The sequence below is a fragment of the Phalacrocorax aristotelis genome, chromosome 1 (genome assembly GCF_949628215.1).
Source record: "Phalacrocorax aristotelis chromosome 1, bGulAri2.1, whole genome shotgun sequence".
Classification (NCBI taxonomy): Eukaryota; Metazoa; Chordata; class Aves; order Suliformes; family Phalacrocoracidae; genus Phalacrocorax; species Phalacrocorax aristotelis.
In genome coordinates, this window is record NC_134276.1 from 165,765,010 (window position 1) to 165,779,789 (window position 14,780).

Consider the following 14,780-nt stretch of genomic DNA (forward strand, 5'->3'; position numbering starts at 1 on the left):
TTGCAGACAAAGTACCCTGAAGTGCTTTAGTGGTCCAGCATACTGCACTAGCTGGCAGTGAAGGAGGGAGAAGAAGATCAGGCCTTACCTGCAGATCTGGGACTCCCACAAGACATGGAGCTAGTACCAAAAACAGCCAGAAGAAAAAGTGGAAGGTATTTCAGTCACTCACAGTCAATGCTGTGAACCTGTTGTGCATTGAAAGGGTAAGACCAGTGCTGACCTGTTCAAGCTGCAGCATGCAACACAATAAGCATGTTAAAAATGAACAAACACATTCTGTGTAAGTATTCTTTATTATTAATTTGTACTGGGTTTTATAAATAATAATGTCCAGAAAGTTTTAATTTAGAACTTGATCTAACTGGCATTATTGTCTTCAAACAGGCAAAGGCACATAGAGGGAATACTTGAAGATTATAAAAGCTGTTAAGTATCTGATGTCTGTTTTTGAAAGTAGATGAAAACTGAGTGTTGTCCTTTAAGTTCTTCACTAGGACGGTATCAGCACTCAGAACAAGCAGGCAATACATGACTGTACTGTGAAGGATGCTGCCGGCAAAGGGGGCACAACTGTGAAAGAACATGATACCATAAATGTTGCCTGGAGTTGGAAGTGTGTTCTTCAGCTAAGATAAGGCTAAAAGAACCAAATAAACCAAAAGAAAATGTTGTGGTTTTAGCTGAACCTTCTGCTTCAGCACCCTCACTCAAGGTGCTGATGTTTGCCTTGTGACTTCACCAATACGTTACAATTAGCTCCTCACATTTAAAAAAAAAAAAAAATCAGTTCAAGGGTTCCTAGCACATAAGGGAGGGGAAAATGGCACCTGTGGGCAGGTGGCTGGAGAACCAGCCAGAGAGATCCCTGGGCCACCACAGGCAGACACACTCCAGCTTAGAACTGTGTTGTGGTCTCCCTTCCCTCCTTAAAACTTGTCTGAGGTTCTCCCAGGAGCTTGCTCACCTGGAAATGAAGGTAAGAAGCAAATGAAGATGCAACTGCTGAGTACAGTGTCCAAAACATTTGAATATGTGGTAAAAGTTCTGGACAATTTTTGATCTTGCACAGGATGAGAATAAAAGCAGATACTGGATTCTTTTACCCTCCTCTCAAAAAGAGGAAAAGACTCAGCATGAGAAATAGATACTTTCATTACGAACTTGGAAATTCCATGCTATAGGTAATCATGGAAACATAAGGGAAACATTTAACTAGAGACAAAACTTTTGTGGATGTTTCCAGTTTACAAAAAAGGCACTGCATAGACACAGATCTAAACACAGAGATGCCTCCAGATAGGAAGGCCAACTGAGCCACGCTGGGACTGAACCAAAACGATGAGTGCTAGTAACACAGAACAAGGAGATCAGGCTTAAACTAACAGAGCCCAGACATGAGAAAAGAGGAATGAATTTACCTGCAAAGGGAGAAGAAAAATACAGCATCCTCGCTTCCCACAGTGCCTTTCCCATTAACACTGGGCAGTGTGACTGGTCAATCTGTCCCCTTCCAATCCAGACCATAGTTGTACCTTCCCCATCATTTCCAGATGAGAGCAAGCTGCTGTTTGAATGGAGCAAATTTAATGACTCAGTATCCTGCACTACCAGAGCAAGCTGCCAGCAATTCAGCTGCTAAATTTGCAACTTTGCTATTAGACCAATATGACCAATTCAGTTCCAGCTGGATGGGGGAGCCGCTGCAATGTAATCTCCTGCAGCACTGCTAAGTGGCACCATTAGACTGAATAATTGTGGCCAAGTGCTGTTAATATGCCATAGAAGCAATCTGTGACTGCTACACAAATATATGGCCCCTAGGATATCTGTGACAGAGCAGACATTGCCATTCAAAGCTCGTAGAAATAAAGATGAGGGACATCCTCCACACTGCATGGCAGAAGTGCAGTGTAAGCCAAGGTCTGAGAGCAGTATTAGAAGAGGACGATAACACGGTGCCCTCAAGGTGCTGAATGCTTACAGCTCAAGCAATAAATCTTCTTTTTTCTCTGTGTGCAGCCCCAAGCTTCCTGAAACACTTGATTGTGTTACCCACAGAGGAGTCATCGAAAAGTAACTGGCCTGACTGTAATGCAATCACGCATACTGAAACAATCCTAGCAACCTAGGAAGCCCTGTGGCAGAGAGCCCTCACGGGCCTAAAACCATGGATCAAAGCACTGAATATAAATTACTATTTAGTAGGAATAATTCCTATTTAGTACCTGTGAAGGACACAAAACCCCATTTACCGTAGGGCAACATTCTCCAACGCCACAGAAAGTGGATAAGTCCTGATGAGGTTCCTCAGTATATTTGAGAGAGAGGTCAAAACTGCTGTTGACTTTGATCTGCTGCAAACACCAGCCAGCATCTAGAGGTTAAGTGTAAACTGAATGAAGTGTCAAAGCTTCAGCAAGGACACTTTTCTAGGAGAAACAGAGCTGAGGTAGAGACAGTCCTGGAACATGATACGGTTACACCCAATTCTTAACAAGTACTTGGGGCAGAATATCGAGGCAGGAGCCGGGGGGGGGGGCGGGGGGGAATATGTCTCTCTATCAAACATCAAATATCTGAGAATATCTGAAAGACTCCAGCTGAGTCCTCCAGCAAATGCCCAGACCAAGGAGACAAAAGGACTCAAGTAAGGATCAGTTATACCTCCATAGCCTTCGTACAGCTTAGCAGATGCTGAGGGTGCTCGATGCAGCTAGCATGTGCCAGTGAAGAGTGAGCATGGTCCAAGACCTGGGACCAGACACTTGTCTGGGTAAGCAAAGTAATAAACAAAGCAGTAATCCTGGCATATTAGTTTATGATTAATATTAGTGAAGAGGTCCCCCATAAACTAGGCAGAGCTGCACCACTGTGCCAGAGAAGTCAACCACAGTAGTCTTAGCATGGTGCCAATAGCTCAGCATGTGTGATAGCAGTCTTGACAATACAGAAGGCTCTATATAGAGCCTGAAAACACCTTGGTCACTGTTGCCAGTAGAAATACCAAACAGCACATGTTTTCTACATTGACGCATGAATAGTTCCTTGGAACAGAAGACAAAGACTCCAGCCTCTGTCAATAACTTAAGATGCCTTGCTGAAGGCTAAAGGCAATCTGGGAAAATGGTGGAAATGAAGAGCTATTATGGGCACTCAAAAATTATTCACACTGCATGACTAGGCAGATTGCAAGGGGCAAAATGTACCTCCTGCACCTCTCCATGCCAGCTGAGAGATGAGATCCCCCCTCAAGACTGGATTTTGTCTGAGGGGACTTCAGTTCTGCCCCAGCAGAATTGAGGAATGACAACCTGAGTTGAATAGCACTTCACATGAAAGAACAGAGAAAAGCAAAGTAATATGTCAGGTTAGCAGTCCTGGGGCATGATGTATGCCTGTGTCATACAGTGCAAGTTGAGGAACAGAGCAGAAGGGGGATTCATCAACCTGCGAGAAAATGGAGAGGGTCTCCTCACTTTCAGTGGCAGGAAGCATGTAATAACAGCAGGTAACTCCTCCAAATTCTGAGACCTGGGCTATGCAAAGGCATTGTGATCCTTTGGCTAGCATTATCATATGCAAACGGAAGTGGGTGTTGTACTATCCAACATCCTACCTTCAAAAGACAAGTCAAAATACAACATGCTAGAACAAAACAGTTCAACCCAAACAGAAATTATGCACACATCATCTTCACCTGGATATTCAGCAATAAAAAGAGCTTCATAGCAGAGGCAAGGCAAGTAGGAAGGAACCAAGATCTTTTAAAGCTGGATGACTCCACTGCAAACTCCCAGGAACCACACAGCAGCCCAGCACTGGTTGCGGGCAGGGTGGAGTGCTGAGCTGTGAAGCACATGCCACAGGAACAGCCAGGAGAGTACCCGTTGGGCAAGTGAACTGTTACAACAAGAGAGAGAAGGCCAGAGGCCACTACACAGAGATGTGCCACTCCAAGCACTGTTGTCAGGTAGCCACACAACAGAATAAGCAATACTTTAAAAACCAGCAGCTAGCAACTGTAACACTGGGAGACAGCCACTGGTGCAGGAAAATGACAGAGGCAAAAGCAAAGACAACTGCAAAGTAGCTGCACAGTAGCTGTACCTGATGCATAGCAGCTGTACCATATCTGCATCAGGTAAACTTAGAGACAGCCATCAACTTGTCTGACACAGGCAATCCAGCCCCACAGTGGGCCAGCGGGAAGCTGCCCAGTGCCATGTCACCTGGCAGAGAAACTCTGAGATGACAGAAGGAATTTTACTGTCACCTGTAAAGATGAAATAGAAGTGACAGATCACTGAGAGATTATTTAGAGGGATTTGAAGCCTATCAGATAGTCTGGGCTGGTAGGCAAAGCACTAACAACCTCTGGCCTCAACAAAAGAGCAAATATTTGTTTAAAAAAAAAAAAAAAAAAAAAGACAAAAAAACCCCAAACCCACAAAACCCACCCTGCAATGACAAAAATGAAAGCATTAACCTGTAGCAACCTGCATAACACTTGGAGGGAGGAACAGATCTTATGGAGAAAGCAGGCTAGGACTGATCAGTTAACATATGTAGCCGTGGCTAGCACTGTGGCTATACCTCCAACACCCCTGCAGATAACTAATTCAGATGCATGCTGTCACATGACTCACAAAATATAGTGGTTTCCTTTTCCTTGTTGGAAAAGATTAAAACATTATTTCTACACACTCAATACAAGGAATATTAAAGTTATTAAAAAAAGTGAGCTTAAGTTTTCCAAAACGTGGGGGTTTTTCGCCTTCAGCATTCCACTTCTGTAATTATTCATTCTTAGTTCTGTCTAGTTTTAATAAGTTTAATAAGTTTTTCTTCCCTACTTTTATGCTTGCTAATGCATTATCAAATACAATGAAAAGTATCTAATCTGCTTGAAACTTCAATCATGTATCCAGCAGCTCTGGAGCTATGGCAATTTTGCACTAATCCAACAACTTGCAACGTATAATGTCAGAGAGAGTGTGAAAAACCTCTCTCATATTAAATATTACAATTATTATTAATAATACTACACAACACTGCAGCAAAGTTAAGAGCAGATGTAGTTTTCATTCACCGCATGCTCTTCACTGGGTTTACCTGGAATCACAAGAAACAGAAAACTTACTGCGAAACTATTTAGGAAACAAGAGAAGCATCAATGATGAAGGTGAATATCTGATAATATGTCTCACACATCTCCCTATGGAAGTCACCCACCTTCTAAGCCAAGAGAGGGAGATCCCCTCCCCACAAATAGAGGGAAACCTCAAACTAAAGCAAAATTCCTGACAATTATCATGTTTTGTTAAAAATTTCACTTGTCTGAGCACTCAGTAATAATTTTTTATCCTGAAGAGTCATTTTTCCTCAGCAGAGTTACACCATAAGCAACATCACGTCGTAATAGATCACACAGCACCACTGACACACTGTAATTTGCTCTGAATGCAGACATTTATGGTTTCATACTGACCTGGGCTTCATGCTAATGGTATAATAATGTTGACCTGTGGTTTTTACAAGAAAAAAAAAAGAAAGTAGTAAATGATGGGCAAGTGACCATTGTAGCAAGTAGCCACATTTCCCAGAAGAGGCTTTACTCGAGCTATTAACGACGCCACTTCCTGTTAATCAGCCCAGTTCCAGGTAATACTGTTTAAAAAGTGAAGCTGGCAGTGTCATTCTGGTGGGCTCAATGACCACTACCAATAAGAAACAAACCATCACATGAAACAAAGGCATTGCAATGAGCTGCTGACAGCGTCATGCAGCCCTGGCTCCGGACTGATGCCATCGCCGATGTGAGCTTGGGCTGAGCCAAGGGAGGGCCAAACGAGTCCCAAAACAGGGAGAGCTGGGGTCTGCCACTCTGCTGCCACCCAGATGATGAAGAGGTGGAGTAACAACCTCATTTCTGAGAAGACATCTCAACTCAAATGCTGCTGCTTAACATCCCCTTGTCTTGCCCATGGGCTGCCCTTCCAGGACTTTGACACAAGCACAGAAAAAGCAAGGCTGGCTGCTCCCTCCTGCAGCCCTCAGCAGCTGCCTGGGGTACCTCTGCCAGGAGCCAGCCCTGCCCTCCTGGCACTTAGACCCTCACTTTGCTCAATTTCAGCCTGTACTTCATCACCTCTGGGGATATTTAGGCTTCATTGGCAGCTCCTCCTTCTTGGGAGCCTGTCACCCTTTCCCCACCCAATCTCATCTTGATACTCAAAGATTTCCCTTCTTTTAAAAAAAGCTCCCCACTTCACTTATTCTCTGCTTCCTTTCAGTTCCCTTAAAAGGTACTTTCCTCCATGTCCTCTATCATTGATCTTTTAATTCATGTAGTTTCATCTGTTCAACTGCAGTGCAATGTCTTTGCAGTGCTATTTGCTGTAGTGTATATTGCCTCAGTTATTTAATTCTTTAAAGCCTTCTGGACATGGCTTATTTACAGGACATCGCATAATTATAGGAAGGTTTTTAGCTTATGCTGGAAATGAAGTTGTCATTGTGAAAGTAGCACTGAAGCATGCTGTGGATTTAATCCACTGTTTAAGTCTTACATCGAGGTACAAACAACACTTAAATGCTAAAATCATGAATGTAGGTTTCATAATAAAAGCAATTTACTCCCAAACAAAATAAAAACACCTTCATATAATTGCACCCACTAAAACTATCTATTAATTACATTTTAAAATCAGTATTCAGAAACATTCTTCCAGCAGGTGGTAAACTGTATGTCATTCACAAATATTCCAGTATGCCAAATGGTATTTAGGTATAGTATTTAATGAAAGCAAACCCCTGCTTCTCCTCTAACAGCTGGGAAATAGCACTGCGGGGAATGGTACAACATAGGACAGAAGTCTGTTCTCCAGCCACACTGTCAGCACTGTCCTGCTTTCCAGACATGCAGGGAAGTCCTTATGTAGTGAATCCATATACACCATATTCCTACCTCAGACTACAGCAAAAAGCAGAAAAGATCAGAGACCACTGTTATTTTCTTTTTTCAGGGACTAGAAACTTGTCTCAACATTGTTGGCAGGAAAGTTTCACTACTAAAGCTTGATCACTATGACAGCTGAATGGAACAGTTTCATCACCAAGGTCAATGCGGCAGGAATGTGCGCCCCGTTATCTCGGAGTGCTCATCCTCCACGCATACACCCGGGCCCAAGGCCGACTGGCAACATATGGGAGGAGGGGGGCTCGGACCCTCTAGAACTTTCAAGCACCCCCTGGTGACAGTACTAGGCCTGCACCCCACCGCCGAGTGGGAGGCAGGGGTATGCAGAACAGTTACTGACTATGCAAGACAGCAACCTTAAAAAAGGAGAAACAGCAGAGACAACGAGGCAGCACTTTCTGGAACATCACCCCCTCCACCGGCTTCAAAGATGCATCGGACGCCCGGACCGGACAGACTGCCGCAGATCCGTGGTGATAGCTATCGCAACAGTCCCACCCTCTCCCTCTCATTCCCTTTTTCACCTTTTTTTTTCTCTCTCTTTCTTTGCTTTTCTCTCCTGTACCTATTTCTGGCCAAATAAAGTGACTTGGCACTTGACTCCGTTTTCAGTCTTAATTCTGTTTCCGAGAATGTAAAAGCAACCTAGTCACGATAACACATTGGAGTTAATCAGAAGTTAAGCCCAGTCGCCCTCAACCTCTCAGAATTATCTCAGGTTGGTTGGAAAGCAAGGGGGTTTAACCTCTGCCAAACTGGTCAACCCAACAATGGACTGTGATATCTTTCCAGTGTCTGGCTATTAACTAGAGTCAGTAAATTAATTTCTCCACCAGAATACCTTCTCCATAACTGCAGACAAAAGGTATAGATATAAGGATTAATATAATACACACTTAGGGGATTCCAGCTGCAGGACTCTAGGACTCCGGTGCCAACATTGTCATTCTGGTTACTAGCTGATGGCTTACACCCTTTGAAAGATACAAATGCAAACTTAAATACTTGTTTTGCATGTGGATTCTGCAGCAGCTTACAGTTTAGGCCTACAGATTTGGGTACATTGCATACCAGCTTGCGTTTGGTATTGCCTAATGCATGTTATTCTAGTAGGTCAGATTTCCGGAAATCAGTGCAGACTCCTCATTTAAACAGCAGTTTCCACTTGGGATTTTAACACCAAGGTTCCTCTAGTATCCTCATGGTAAGGCTAAAATTCTTATTTAAAAAGCAAAAGAAGTTAAAACCCAAGGAAATTAAACTTGCTTTACTTTTAAAGAATTATAGTTGACTTAGCACATCACTTCTTACAAATAATTAAAATTATTTCACCTAATTTGGGGTCTATCTACTTTGAATTCCATCTACGATCATGCTGCCCATTAACTTCACTTTGTTGGGTCCCATTAGAGATTTGTAGAGTGTTTTGTAGTTTTGCCTTACCTAAATAATTCTTTACCGTCTGTAAATGTTGCTGCATAGGTGTTCACCCTACACAGAGACTGTCAATGTTGTCTCCCAGCTGCAGTGTCTGCTCTCTTTCCTGCTTCCCCATGTGCATGTTAAAAGCCTCTGCCATCCAGTTATGACTAATGTCCTCCTGCCTTGCACCTTTTACTTTGCCCCAAACTACCTTGGAAATGTGTATTTTTGGTTTGCCTTTTCACTGTGAACCATCTCTCTTTTGTAGAAAAGCAATTCTGGATTGACAAGGCGCCAGACAAATTTCAGTAGTTTTCATTCATGGCTTCCACGCCATGCTCACCTTCTCTGTTCAGTTCATTCCCAGGGGCTGAGACTGCACCTCCCTTACTTTTCAGCAAAATGCTATAGCACTCTCTGGCATTTCAGGCAGAAATCATTTAAGTCTCTTAAAACCAACTAAAATGTTTCATAGCTGCTCCTGGAATTAGCAACATTTAAGATATTAGAATGTTGCAAATTCCATTACCAGACATTCCCCTGACTGCGGTGCTCCAGGGAACTCCAACCACGATGTGTTTGATTCAGGAGTCATCTTCAAACAGCTAGAGAGGTTTGCATACCTGGCTTCCAGACAAAACTTGCACTACTGACATTTCTTTAAATGAAAGCAATAAAGATCCAGCTCATTAAAAAAAAATTACTAGATAATAAAAATCACGTGCTGCAAGTCTCTGTCCTACCCATAGGAAATTAATCAGGAAACCAAACCAAAGTGAATGTGCAGAACAAGGATTTTTCTGCCTTTCTATTTCTATGTATGTATTTTTACATACATTTGAAAAAAACCCACATAAATATATTTAACAAGTCATCAGTCATCATAAGTATTATTACAGTAGCAGCTGTACTTGCCATCTCTGCAAAATACAGTCATAATGATATTCTAAATCTAACGACACTAACATTCCTGATTTCCCTAGGGAACAGTATGGCGAGAAGGAAGATCTTCCAGGCTTCAGTAAAATGTAGCAATACCACACAATTCCCTCAGGACAATCTGTTTCAAAAAATTTTGCAAGAATAATGACAAGGAAGGTAGAACAACACTTCCAAACAAAACTAGACAGGATACCAGAGCTGAAGATTACCCGTGAGGCTGTTAACTTGGGCGGTACTTGGCAAAGCAGATCATTTCTAATGACACGGGTATATTCAACACACAGCTGTTGCGCAACGGACTGCAAAAAAGCAAACTCAAGGCAGAAAAATATGCAGCGTTTAAGTAAGCTCACCTACGTTAATAAAAAGTATAAAGACTAAGAGAAGTCAAGGAGGCAAGTGGACAGGCCAAGTCAATAAATGAAGCCTTGACTCAACTGTTACCCTGTCGGGTTAAGAGAGATGCGCATGAAGTGTATGCTGCAAGGCAGAAAGCAAAAATGCTATGGGCCACAGACAATGTAGATAAACATTGCAGTCTACCAAAAATGCAAAACAAGAGAGTACATTTAAAAGCACCACCATGAAAACTCATCACGATCCCACATTTCCATAACAACAACTCTTCATTCGCACATTAAAAGTGCAACAGCAAATCTAACATTAGCATGGTCTGATAATCCAGACCCTAGGTGAATCTTTATATCTTTTACTTCAAAGTGACTCTTTCAGTCTCAGTACAGTTTTTATTTTGATGGTCACAGATTATCTGTGATTTATTTCCAAATCCCATCTTCTGCTTTTCTAACAGTGAGCTCATTAGCAACTAAACAACCAAAGAATCGGCTACTACATTCCGTGGCTGAGAAAGACACCTCATTACTTATTTTCAAAATACATTTTCTTTGTGAGGAAGTAATGAAAAAGAGATTGCTCTTTTGTATCTTCTGTTTATACCAAACTCCCAAAGCATATGATTTTTAATTGTGTTTGCAATTGTACTGCATCATGAATTTCTTATTTTTCTTGTATAAAGGTGGAAAGGCTTTCTTCTTTAAAATAAGCTGAGGGGCATATATCTATCTATACATTGATCAGAGGTGAATGAGATAAAAGGTCTAAAATTCCAGGAAATGAAGTGACCTCAGGAATACTAATTTCAGTATAAAATGACTAAGCTTCAGTCAGTCTCATGGTTATCTGTTTCCTGTCCTACCACAATGGCGAACATTATCTGTCCGCATTACGTTTCATTATGTTTTTCATTCAGTGCTTTATTTTATCACATGAAAGCTGTGATACCAGAGCAATACGGGCTGCAAAGCCCCCAACCACATCATCAGTGATACTAGTCACACACATGGAAGAGTTGAACACTCGCCTAGTATTTTTTAAAGGAACCTGGTAACAACATGCAAAACCCTTGAAGATATTGTGATATCTCACAGTATGTGTGTCATGACTCTCAGTGCAGATACAAACACCTTATTTATCTTTGCTTTTGACTGTAGAAGTCGAGGTTGATCTGGCTGAATGCCAAACTGTCGTTGCAAAAATTTTCTTAATAAATCCACGTTTTCCCAGCATAAGACACAGATATTTGCTGTCTTACTATACATTAACCTCTTTTTTGTTATTATTTGTCTGAAGTCAACTTAGACATTACTTTAAAAAAAAAAAACCAAACCAAACTTTTCTGTCTTTTAGTGTTTTGACTCATAGATGTAGGATTTGAAATGACATAATAAAAAGCCACTCATTTGGTACTAAAGAATCTGGGAAAATTTATCATTTTTATGTGACATCCCTTCTTGAGCACATCTTTTTCTCTAGCCCAATTGTACCTACCCTAAATAGAATAAAAATTACTATTCCTAAATCCTTTGCAACAAAGTTCAAATTTCCTTGTGAAAAATACTGTTACCTGGGGGCTCTGGAACACAATGAACTAATGGAGCCTTCTTCAGTGATCAGTTGCCTCAGAGAGGAAGATTCATTTTAATTTGACTAGAGTGATTTTTGACTACATAATTACCACCTGGATTGCCTCTTGCATGATTCTGCTATACAGTTCTTGAAAGCGTCAGTGCATTGCTTATCTAATTCTATGCATGTTATAAAACTTTCCTTCAGATTCACAATAGCAAGCCAGAGTTAATAGTAGATACTGAGCTTATACAGGAGAAGGAGGCAGGGAAGAGATGGGAAGAGATGGCAAGTGAGCACAGTTCTGAATTAAAATGTTATCACAAATTCATTGCACTAGTTTTTTTGTCGTTTACCACCTTACATCCTTAGAACCCATTCCCCTTCCTGTTTAAAGCACATGAGCATTGCTAATAATTTTGCTTAAACCTGTTCAGTTTTACTGAGGATATGCTGTGATGAGCTTTAATTGGATGATATACTTCAACAGTTTCAGAAATTTTGACCACTCTAAACCATACAAGCCCTTTTGAAACACTGATGCTCACATAACAGCAGATTGTTGTAGAGTGGTTTAGCAGCAAGGTGCAAGTGACAGTGGGTGCAGCCAAGCTCTCATTGAGATGTTCTACTGTAATACTTCAGGAAGACACAATTTCTTAGCCCACAGCTGTTCTCAGATGTAGCAAGAGACATTTAAGAAGTAAGACATAAGAAAAACCTCATTATGTGAAATGAGGTTACACAGTAGCTGGTGCTCTTTTAAAGTATTACCTGGAGACACACATCCTAAAGAAGTCTCACACATAGCCTTGCAAACCTGAAACATTAGCAGGAATTAGAGTCCTAATCCTAACAGACACAAAGCATCGCAAGGACCACAGGCATGAAAGTGGTCCTAGCTCAGAGCCCGTCAACTTGTCTGGATTCAAAAAGTCAGGGCCTAGCCTGATGTAAAGCTGCTCTGCAGGACTACAAAAAATGCTCAGAGACCTTGTTCATTTAATAGGAGCAGGTGATGCCTATAATGACATTAAAACAGTACCACAATACCTCCAACAGCACCCAGTGGGGTGATGCTTGCATTCAGCTGTCTCACTGCAGAGCTCAGCAGGCAACTTGGCTTTGTGGGGAAGTGCAAACTCTGCTTCATCAGGGCAAGTGTCACAGCAACATGGGAAAGAGGGTGGAAAGGAGCTCACGAGGTCACCCAGCCTCTCTTCTACCTTCTATATTGGGAGCAAAGTCATGCAGGACACAAGCCACTTTAACCCACCCTGGAAAGCTTCCAGGAGAGATTACGCAGGACCCTGCCCCATTCCCAGGCAGCCTCCTCCAGGATCTCGCTCTCCTCACAATTAGAAAGTTCTCCTTACTGTCCAAAGCTTCTTTGCTGCCGGTTAAGGTCTCTTCTCCTTGATCTACTCACTGTGGACAGAGACAACAGACTATTCCTGTCTGCCACCACCTTTGATGTGACAAACATGCACCCTCTACCTTTTCTCTGCTGCAGCAGAGCACCAACAGCTTCTTGGCTGTACTCTTGCACACCTTGTTTTCCAGGTCTTGACTGCTCTTGCTGCTATCTCCCAAAATTTCTTTCCCCATCTTTTCCACCTCTTCCTAGAAGTGTACTGCCCCAAACTCGGCAAAATACTGCAGCTGAGATCTTCCTTGTGCCAGCAACAGAAGGGGAATTTCTCCAGGTATCTTCCAGACTGCTACCCTCCTCCTACATGCCAGTATGTTGCCTGTTTTGCAGCAGTACAATATTATTGGCTCACACTCAGTTTTTATATCACTGTAACTCGCCCACCCCCAGATCTTTTTTCCAGAAAACAGCTACTTCTTGTTCCCTATCCTCCACAGTTGCAACTGATTTTTTCTGCCTAAATGCGGTCATGTCAACTGAATAGCATCCCATTTTTTTCCAGACCATATCTCCAGTTTATCATGACCATTTTGAGTTTGATTCCTGCCCTTCAACATAACCGCAGCATTTCTGACAGGTTTGTGTCATATGTAAATTTATTTAGAGTATATCATATCCTATCACCCCATTTGTAAAAAGTTACTGTACAGTACCAAACACCAGGTCACCTCCCTAAAAAGTCCTGTACTACACAGCCTTTCAGGATAACAGGTTTAATATCTATCCTGTGCCTGTTTTTTTCAGAACAACATTGTACCCACCTGTAAGAGTTTCACAAGTATTAGGCTTCAGTAGTTTGGAAATGAGAGCATCATGAAAGACTTTGTCAAAAAACATTACTGAATCCAAGAAATATGTCAACTACTATTTCTCCCATACCCAGAAAACGTGTTACTCTGTCACAGGAGAAAATCAGATGGCTTTCACACAATTTCTTCTTGACATAATCCGAAGGCTGCTGCTCATCTCCTTGTTATTTCCTAAATATGTATCAAAAGCTTACTTGCTTAGTAGCTTTTCCCAGTCTTTTTTCAGGGATTAATGTTAAACTAACTAGTCAACAATTTCCTGGCTCCATCTTTTCTTCCTCTGTAAAGGTGCTAGATTTTGCCCCCCTTTTTTTCCCCTAGTAAAACAGTCCTGTACTGTCTTGATGGACCATAATTCCTCTTTAACACATCAAGGTCAAATTAACTCCTCTGCCTGCACTGTAAAACAGGCAAGCCACCTCACCAGTATTGTGCTCTCCCTCTCATTACCCTAAATAGGTCTTTTTAAGCCAGCCTCCCCTCTTTCTGTTCCTTCTGCCTTTGAAAATACCTCTCTCCTAGTTGCTTAAAATGTAACTCCTTTCTACTAGGACTCTGCACTGGAAGGCTGCTTGGTTTGAAACATCTAGAAAAGCAGCAGACGGCTTTTAGACAGGGCTGGCGAGGCTGATGGGTTGAGTTTTGCTCCTTTGCTGTTGTGGCTGCTCATACCCAAAGCTTCCATTATCATGGCATTTTAGCCTGGCTTAGTAATGCTTTGCTCAGAGGTGTCTTTGCTTAATTTACATTGAAGTCTTAGCCATAGCCCTTACCTCTGAAGTGCCAGAATATTGAGAGTCTGGAATTTTACATGGTAGGTGTTGGGAAAGAGAGAGGTATGCTCTCCTTTGAATATGCAATTTGTCCTCCAATGTAACCTTTTCATATCAGTGCCTGAGTCTGTGAATTTGGGGAGGGGAAGGTTTAAAAATTATCTCTATTCCACTTGATAACACAGCAACACTCTGATGCTGAAATGAATGAGGCAATGGCGAAGAGCCTCACTTCTATTAAAACAAGGGACTGCCATCTCCTCAAATACTTCCCATGTTTCATGAAGCTCTAAATGCTGAATTTGACTTAAATTTGCAAATCATTTAAATCAGCCTAAAATTACACATTATGATTTATTTTGGGGCAAATAAACTCTGAAATGTTTGCTTTGTGTCCCTGTTTTCTCAAAGCACATTTTTATCACTTTGTCTATATTTTTATAAGGTTTTATATCTTAGCAAAACATGGAAAAATTTTCATCAAAACAGCAAGG